Below are 9,243 nucleotides of genomic sequence, written 5' to 3'. Positions count from 1 at the left end.
ATATATATATATATATATATATATATATATATATATGTTTATTTTCTGGCCAGAATTGCATATTGTATATACTAGAGATTTTTAAGTTCTAATAAATTGTTATTGGTACCATTTACATGGCTATCAGAACACTTTTCACATAGTCCATATCACTTTATTTTTGCACCTCTGGAAAGCTTACAATTTATTATTTAATGTAAGTATAACATCTTATTTTCTCTGGCTTCCAATTGGGGACATCCCCAAGCTATTGTTACAGGCGTGTTTTATGCTTAGTAGAGGCGGTGCAAAGCATCTTCCTTCCAAAACTGATAAAACAAATAAAAAATGCAGTAGTACTAGAAAGTCCTCCAAACACCAGCAAATGCAATGTGGATTTTAAAATTGTTTAATATCATTAAAATAACATGAACATATTCATATTGCATGCAGAAAGATTCTGGTGATACCACGAGAAAACTCATACATTAGGTTCACCTATGTAATAACAGCGTTTCCCGAGAATGTAATAATAACAAACATATGGATTGGTTCAAACGTAATTCGTGTGAGCTCACAGCATTTGGAGAACCTTGCGTAGCAGAATAAATCCACACTTGCTATATATATATGAGATTCGTAATATCTCTGTGGCTGCACGCTTATGGTCCTCAGTTAAAATAATAGTATAGATGAAACAGCTTTAATAAAATCTCTTGATGGCAGGATGGATCCGCACTAACTGGATGATATTAATTCCTGATAACTCCGTGGCTGTGCGCTTTTGGTCACCAATTAGGGTATTAATGTCCCGAACTTTACTGGTAAATATTTAAGTTAAGCGATATACACAGCCTATTCCGGCATCCTCATAGCACATAGTCATAAAGGTATAATCGGATACCATCCGTAGTATAGAAAACATGAGCTTACCAGATGCTCAAAAAGCAATGTCTCAGTCGGCGCTGCTTACCGCTGCTGGCGTGCTGCCGGTGGGTTACAGCTGGAGTCCTCCTCCTGCAATGCACACCACATTCCTGGTTTCTACGTGTATGTGTGTACCGGAGGTCTCCGTTCCGTCCTGTTAGAGATATATGCTTGGGTAAGGTCTCTTGCGGTAAAGCTGATACAATCAATCTCCGCTCCAAGATCCTTAGTTTGTATAAAGAATTTGAAGTTCCAATGTTAACGTTGGTATCGATGTGAGCTCCGTGAGTAGGTTCTGCATACAAATAGTGATTGCCCCGTTAGTGTAGGCGACCTAGCTTACGCGTTTCGTTGTATAATACAACTTCCTCAGAGATCCTTCCAAAACTAGCATCCTTAGATGCAAACACATTAAACCTATAGAATTTGGTAAATGTGTGGACTGAAGACCAGATGGCAGCCGCACAGTTGCTAAACAGAGGCCACATGCTGTGCCGCCCAGGAAACCCCCACCGACCTGGCAGTGAGCCTGATAATTTGCCCTGCCCCCTTGTAAACCTGATGGATTATGGATGTAAACCATCTTGCAATAGATATCTTGGGCGCTGGCCAGCCTTTCTTATGGGCTTCATACAGGACCAAATGAATTTCTGCCTTGCGAATATTGCGAGTCCTTTGAACATAGGTCATCAAAACCGTGACCACATCCAGATAATTAACAGAGCCCTCATCCTCTGGAGATCGGTCGTGGACCAAGGCCAAAATCATTATATCTTGATTAAGGTGAAATCCGGAAACTACTTTAGGCTGAAAGAAAGGCCAGGTCAGAAGGACCTCCCTATCCTCATGAAAAATGACAAAAGGAGATTTGCAGGACAACGCTGAATGGTTAAAAGGAAAACAGTCATTCAAGGCAAGAACTTTAAATCTATTTCATCCAAGGTTTCAAATGGTGAATCTGCACTGCAATGAATCTAAATCGAAATTTAGATCTATGGTGCAACAATAAAAACAAGGAGGATGTATATGTCAGTACACCCTGTAAAAATGTCTTAACATCTGGCACTAAGCCAATCTGCTTTGAAAAAAGATAGAGCAGACACTTGAACCTTCAGAGAGCTAAAGCTCAACCCAGCATGCAGCCCAATCTGTAAAGACATAAGGAGCCTGGGCGCTTGAAAAACAGAGGCGGAAAATCCTTTCCTCTCACACCAGGCAATGTAAAGTCTCCACACAGTGTGGTAAACTGTAGCCGAATCCATTTTCCTTGCCTTGAGTATGGTTTGGATCATGCTATTGGAAAACCCTTTGCTCTCAGAATCCAGGCTTCAGCAGTCACGCCATTAAAGCTAGATGCTGTAATCCATGGGGCAGAAACTGCCCTTGTTTTATCAAGTCTGTTTTGAAAGGTAGATGCCATGATTGACCCGCTGGCATGGTGAGGACGTCTGTATCAGGATTTTCGTGGCTAATCACCTTCATCAAAGTCCTCAGAAGCATTGCCACCAAGAGAAAGAGGTAAATTAGGTGGAACTGCCAAGGGACTGACATAGCGTCTACTAAGACTGTCTTTGGGTCTCTTGCCCTTTAACAAAACAGGTCCACCTTGTGGTTCAATCGGGATGCCATCATATCAACGTCTGCCTTACCCCATCTGCTCAATATCTGGTGGTGAAACATCTCTGGCTGAAAAGAACATTCCCTTGGGTAAACAATTTGCCTGCTAAGAAAGTAGGCTTCCCAGTTGTCTACTCCTGGGAGGAATCTACCATGATGGCCTTAACATTCTGTTCCGCCCAACACAAAATCTTGCTGGTCTCTCGCATGGAGGGATGACTTTTTGTCCCCTTTTGGTGGTTGAGGTATGCCACAGCCATGGTATTGTCTGACTATCTTTAGCAATGCTCCCCCACAGCAAATATTCTGAGCTGACTAGAGCGCAGAACACTGCCCACAATTCGCAAACATTTATTGGGAGTTTTGATTTCTCAGAAGTCCAAAGATCATGAAACTGGGCCTGAAGAATGACAACCTCCAAACCACAAAATCTGGCATCCATAGTCACCAGAGTGCACTCCAAAATGGAGACCATGCAACGTTTGCTAAGCTTCTACCTCCTCAGACACCAAAGAAGCAAGTGACGTACCTTACGGGAAAGGCGAATCAACTGGGTGGATAGCCATAGGTGGGATTTGTTCCACTTGGAGAGGAGTTCTAATTGGAACCCTCTTGCATGATACTCGGCAAATGTGACCACCTCAAAACCATCATAGCCCAGTACTCGTATGCAAAAATGGATAGATGTCTCTGAGCCAACATCTCTGAGCCAACATAGATTTGAATATACTGTGTAAGGACAGAATCTTGCCTGCAGATAAAAACACCCTTTGTTTCTAGGTATTGGGGGGGGGGAAGCATCTTTTGTGACTGTGTCAATTTGTATTTTTTTAGATTGAGAGTAGACCCATGGGATTCTAAAGCCTTCTGCATTGGGCCTGAACTACAGCTGGCGATTCTGCTTTTATCAATAGATTGTCCAAATAGGCAATCATTTCTATTCCCCTGGAGCACAGCAGAGACACCATGACCGCCATGATTTTGGTGAAAACTCTTGGGGCTGTGGCCAGACCAAAGGAAAGCGCCCGAAATTGGTATTAGTAGTGGTGGGACTGAACAGCAAACCTGAGAAGACAACGATGTCCTTCCCAGATAGGAACGTGTAGATAAGCATCCTTGATATCCAAGGACACCATATACTTGTTCTTTTCCATGCAGTTCACAACAGATATCAGGGATTCCCTCTTGCTGTCTGGAGTATTGACTACTAAGGGTATATTTACCAAACTGTGGTTTTCAAAAAGTGGAGATGTTGCCTATAGCAACCAGATTCTAGCTGTCATTTTATAGAATATACTAAATAAATGAGAGCTAGAATCTGATTGGTTGCTATAGGCAACATCTCCACTTTGTCAAACCCGCAATTTAGTAGATATACCCCCTAGATTTTGTTGTAGGAAACTCCCCTGAAAAAGCGCAAATGGATCAAAACCTAGGCACTTTCATTCTCGAAGCATTAACAGGAAGAAAAGCACTCATTTCACCTGTGGCCTGGCTGATGATTTGATCTAGCTCAGGCCTGAATAATACACCCCCAGAGACAGAAAGGAAATGACTCTAGAGCACGCTTAGACACATCAGCTTCATCAGCTTTCCAGTTTTTAAGCCAGAGAGTGCGAGAAGCCGAGGTTGCTGAAGCTGAGATCCTAGCTCCAGTCAGTACAGCATCTAGAGCTGCATCTATGTAGGTCCTTTAAATCTGTTCCACTAAAGGTAACAATTCAGACCCCAGTCTACCAGCTTTCAGACTTCCTAAAAGCTGTTCCAAACACCTCTCTACTGTCTTGTTAACCTATGCAGGGGCTAATATGGGTTACAAAGAAGCTCCTGCAGGCACATTGTACAGTGAGCGCCATTCTTAATGTTAACAACATTGGGAATGGAAATTGCGGTCCTCTTGGACAACCTGGGCATAAATGCAACTTATGGTTTGGTGGGGTCCATGTCTCACCCAGCAAATCATCTAGCTGGGTAGAGGAAGGAAAAACATTTTTCTTTGCCTTCCTTTTGAATAGGTTTCCGAAATATCCAGAAACTCTGTGTCTTGGATGTCTAACACCAGACGCACAGCCTGGATCAGATCATCCACCCTTTTTGGCCAGAAGAATCTTCTTCAAACTATTAAGTATCCTCTATATCCAAATCACTGACTACAATGTTCTCCTCTTGGGAAAACCCGTCAGAATCTGACTCAATTTCACGATGGGGAACCATATCTCTACATTTGCGAGAGGCAGGAGAAGTTGCAGAATCCAAAATATTTTCTAAAGAGGAAGAAACTTTGACTAAACATTTGCACAGAAGTTATAAAACTTCTTGCCCATAACGGCACCTCCTGGAATGCCTCCATGGGACCCACTGGCCCCTGTCTAGGAATGACGAAAGGGAACACGTCCACAACAATCTCCCCTGAACCTGAGAAAATCTGAGAAGGACTCCTCTTCAAAAGAACGGGTCAGTGGAGTGATTTCAACAATCGCACTGGCTAAGAACTTAGCCCAGGCTAGTTCCACCACATCCGTACCAGAGCCCTCATGCACACATGGTACAAGATCCTCAAGCAATCAGACTGCGCATAAGACATCCACGCCTGACTGTCCCAGAGGTAATTTAACATGACATTTCAGATCTTTACAGAAGCCATTTTCATAGCATTTGCTCTGGAAGAACTTCCTTTGTCAGACAGAACGGAAAGGCAGAGAATATATAATACAAAACAGAACACAATCAAAAAAAAGTTAAGTAAACCTGTTAACGGACCCAAGCCCGGTAAACTTGAGTTAAATTTCACTCAGAAACCGCCCCACCTATTACTCAGAAGGGGAGTGCAGGGCTTGAAAATGTCTGCTTCTGGCAGGCTTCAATCGCATGCCAAGGAAGATGGCCTAACGATCCTCCTTATGAAGGAAAAAGAAAACCCTGCCCCCCAGGTCCAGCACCAAGATGTCTTCCATCCCAAAGGATGGTCTCTTCAATCAAAATTAGTGCTTAGCGGGGGCTTACTATCATAGTAACCCCTATCTGACCTGGCCCCAAGTTAATCTAAAGATTGATCACATTATATAAAAATACATATATAAAATCATACAGCCCCCAAACCTGGAGACTCACCACTCTCCCTCCCGGAACTATGTTGGGATAGAGTTCACTTACCTTGAGCAGCTCTCTGGTGTGCAGTGGTGTAGTCACTGAACTGGACCCCTGGTCTCTACCTGTGACAATAGTGACCAGGTCCCCCAGAGCAATCCCCATCGGAGGGACAACTCTGCACCTCCGCACCATCATCAAACAGCCGTCCGTGCTGTGCAATGTGCTGCTTGCATCTCCTGCACACCCCTGTGACCAGGTGCTGTCAGAGCTGTTAAACTGCTGCTGTGTGGCCAAATCATTTAAAAAAAAAAAAAAAAAAAAAAAAGCTGCTGTCGCGGCTTCTAAAAATAGACCCAGCAGAAGGTCACTTTAAAAAAAAAAAATGAATTGCGCTCCGGCAGTTGCGGGGTATGGAGCGGGAAGGGGAAAATCTATGGTTAAATGCGCCTTCGCTCCATGCTGCACTCAATACTCCCAACGTCTGGGGTCACCCAATTTGATGCCAGAGAAAGACAAATACTGTATGTAATGGTTGCTTTACAACTTTCTAAAACTATGTTAAACATTTTTACTTAAAAATCGAACACTTTCTGAATAAAATGATGTGCTCTCACCAAAGTGTTGTATAGTAAAAGAATTCACAGCTTCTCTCATCGGGCTGGAGATTTATCACATAGTTTCAAATATCGTGGGGACATTTACAAATATATTTTTGAATGTTATGAAGCAGTGCCACACACTGCAGCTGTATGTTCCTTTTAAAATGTAGTCTCTACTTACAAACAAATAAGGCAGCCATTCTGAAAGCAGCGTGTATCAAACAGTGCAACCTATCAATTCACTGCAAACTACTGACATTACCAAGTTCCCCTAGTGATGTCACCAATTTCTCGTGAACGGATTGGCTGAATTCCTATGATTGCTGTTTCAGTCCACAAAATACCTGCCTCTGCTATTCGGAGGTGACATTATACTATCAAGCAGCGTTTTTTACATACAGCTTATACATAAAACATAGTTATCGTCAAGGTCAGGAACTTGTTCCTTTGTTTGGCATCATTAATCAAAGAGAACAGCAAACTCGCAATTCACTCCTCAATATAATCTTTTAAAAAACTATTATGTTTTATGTTATTTTCCATACATAGTTCAAAAATATTAATTCATATCTATGTTACATAATTAACCATTTAAATCAAACAGACTGTACTCCACAGATAACTTATGAAACCTATGTCAGGACTGCAGAACTTATACCAGATCATTTATAAATGAAAAAGTCCTCGTCAAGAGAGCTTTTGTAAGGCGTCCTTGTAATAAGGCTTTATCGATAATTTTTTACAGACCCTTTTCCATGTGAAAGAATAACCATTGTTATGTTGAATCTCACTGTACAAAGGCAAATTACAGCGTGTTAGGCATTAACACAACGGTCAGGCTGTCAGCTCTCCCGGCTGCAGAGTAAAACATGCTGGAACTTGTAGTTTAACAGCTGGAGTGTCACAGTTTTGAAGCATGGTCTACACCAATGGAATTATATACAAACGGTAATTAGCATGGTTTCATATATACAATGGTTTTGAAGTTTGTTTGTTTTTTACAATAAAATCTTTTTATAATATACAAACATTGTATCAATTTAAGATGCAACATTATATTATGTATACCCAATGTTCATCCATCTCAAAGGAAAACTATGGCTATTATGTACCAAATATGAAAAAATGGCTTGTATTGATCACAAATATAATGATGTATTGACTGGCCACAGTCACCGTTTTCAGCCCAAACCATCCAAAATTTTATATATTGTGTGTGTGTAATATATATATATATATATATATATATTCATTCAAGGAAGGGAAGATTCCACAGCTGGCTTTAAAGTGTCTAATACCCACATTCAGTGAAAATGGGGAAAAATAAAAAAACCTTTGCACATTGTAATGTTTTTTCTAGTTGAGTATAATGAGCAGTCTTTGCACTTAGTGACCAGATGTACTCTACTCTGAAAGGACTAATACACCTAAAATAAAAACTGCTTAAATTAAAATTACTACTAATACTCATGCCACAGACCTGCTATGTAATTGAGTGGAAGCCATCAAAGTGTGAAGAAGCAGGCTGCAATCTTCTACAATCGGATTACTGGACAGGAAGTCTGCCACACAGTCATCACTTTAGGCCTGATATGGACACTAAACTGCGACCTGAGTAAGTTTAGTCACACTGCGCATAACTTTTGCCTTTTGAGTTCAGCATACTTTATACATGCGTCCACTTGCAGTTGGAGACGCGGGTCAGAGAGTCAGGTCTAAGTTCAGTACAGCAGGGGTGTGGCTATGCAGTAAACCGTGCCAGCTAGGGATGGATGTATTGACATACATGCATCTTTAATATATGCCTTTTAGGAGACCGATTTCTGCGTGTCCCATAAGCCTAACACAAGTTTACAAGGTGATGATAATAGAGGCATTTATGCTGGATGCATCTATCTGCTACATTTAAAGTTGCACATAACTTAAGATATGCACAACTCATAAACGTTCTGTAGATATGCAAGTAAGAGCATGTATACATTTCTGCGTATAAGGAAAAGACGCAATTTCACATTTAACTCAAATCAGGCACTTTATCTTAAATATCTTCAGTTCTGATCATCTGAATTGTTTACATATACCTATCTGAATGTTAGTAGCCATTTTATATGCAAAAGCCACTGATAATGACAGCTTCAATGTTCCAGACACAATAACAATATTTAAGAGTATGTCATTATAGTTAGGAGATTTACAATACAGACTTTCTATATTGAAATCTATTAAAAAACACACAATGAATCTCCCTCAGATTGAACTAGCTGATAATAGAATTGGCTCTCAATTTCACAGTAAATGTAAATATGCAAAACAGCTAACATTATTGTCAATTGTATGGAACTTTCATATTTATATATTTCTTGGGGTGTTACTACTAGTAGCCTTTTCAAGTTGAGCGACTTGAATTTAAGGTTCAGTGGTTCTTTAAATGACCACATCCACAGTTTTGACAGATGCATTGTCGATATGAATATCCTTTTAATTTCTTAGCCTATTTGGTTTATGATATTATTTTAAATTATGTGCATTACTGTTTATTGGGAAAAATTAGCAACCTCCCCTCCCCCCCCCAAAAAAAAGTTCATGTTTATTTTCACATAACTCATTCAAAATATATTAGTAGAATTACAGATAAACTTAACTTATTTAAAAGAAATATATATACTTCAACGAACAGTGGAATAATTCAAAATGTTATATTACATTCAGTCCAAATCAATCCAAATGTAGAGCTAAGAACTACTACAGCAATTCTGCAGCTTTTGCCAGGTAATAGCTGTGAGAAGGCACTGAACTCCAATTAAATTGCAGATAAATGCTTATTTTGTTTGTGATACCATTCTAACCATGTACCACTCAGCACTGGTGATTGGATCTGCATAACATGCACATATTTTCAGTAAACCTTCCTTCTCCATTCCACTAAGAAAAAGCTTCAGAACTTTGTCACAAGCTCTCCCATAGACACTCGTCCTATTGGAGCTGTGCGTCAATTAATGTATAATCAGCTGATGAAAACATAACTAGCGCA

The 9,243-nt window shown here is 40.4% G+C and overlaps 1 long non-coding RNA gene across 1 annotated transcript; it reads right to left on the bottom strand.

The window, feature by feature from the left end:
• Window positions 1-372: 372 nt before the first annotated feature.
• On the bottom strand, window positions 373-7,269 carry LOC142099178 (uncharacterized). Its single transcript, XR_012678487.1, has 2 exons — window positions 6,588-7,269; window positions 373-6,454 (listed from the first exon to the last, which is right to left on the bottom strand). It is a non-coding gene; the product is annotated as an uncharacterized LOC142099178 (long non-coding RNA).
• Between the last annotated feature and the right edge of the window lie 1,974 nt (window positions 7,270-9,243).

The sequence above is a fragment of the Mixophyes fleayi genome, chromosome 8 (assembly GCF_038048845.1).
Source record: "Mixophyes fleayi isolate aMixFle1 chromosome 8, aMixFle1.hap1, whole genome shotgun sequence".
NCBI classification, from domain to species: Eukaryota; Metazoa; Chordata; class Amphibia; order Anura; family Limnodynastidae; genus Mixophyes; species Mixophyes fleayi.
This window is presented reverse-complemented; position numbering and strand designations above follow the sequence as displayed.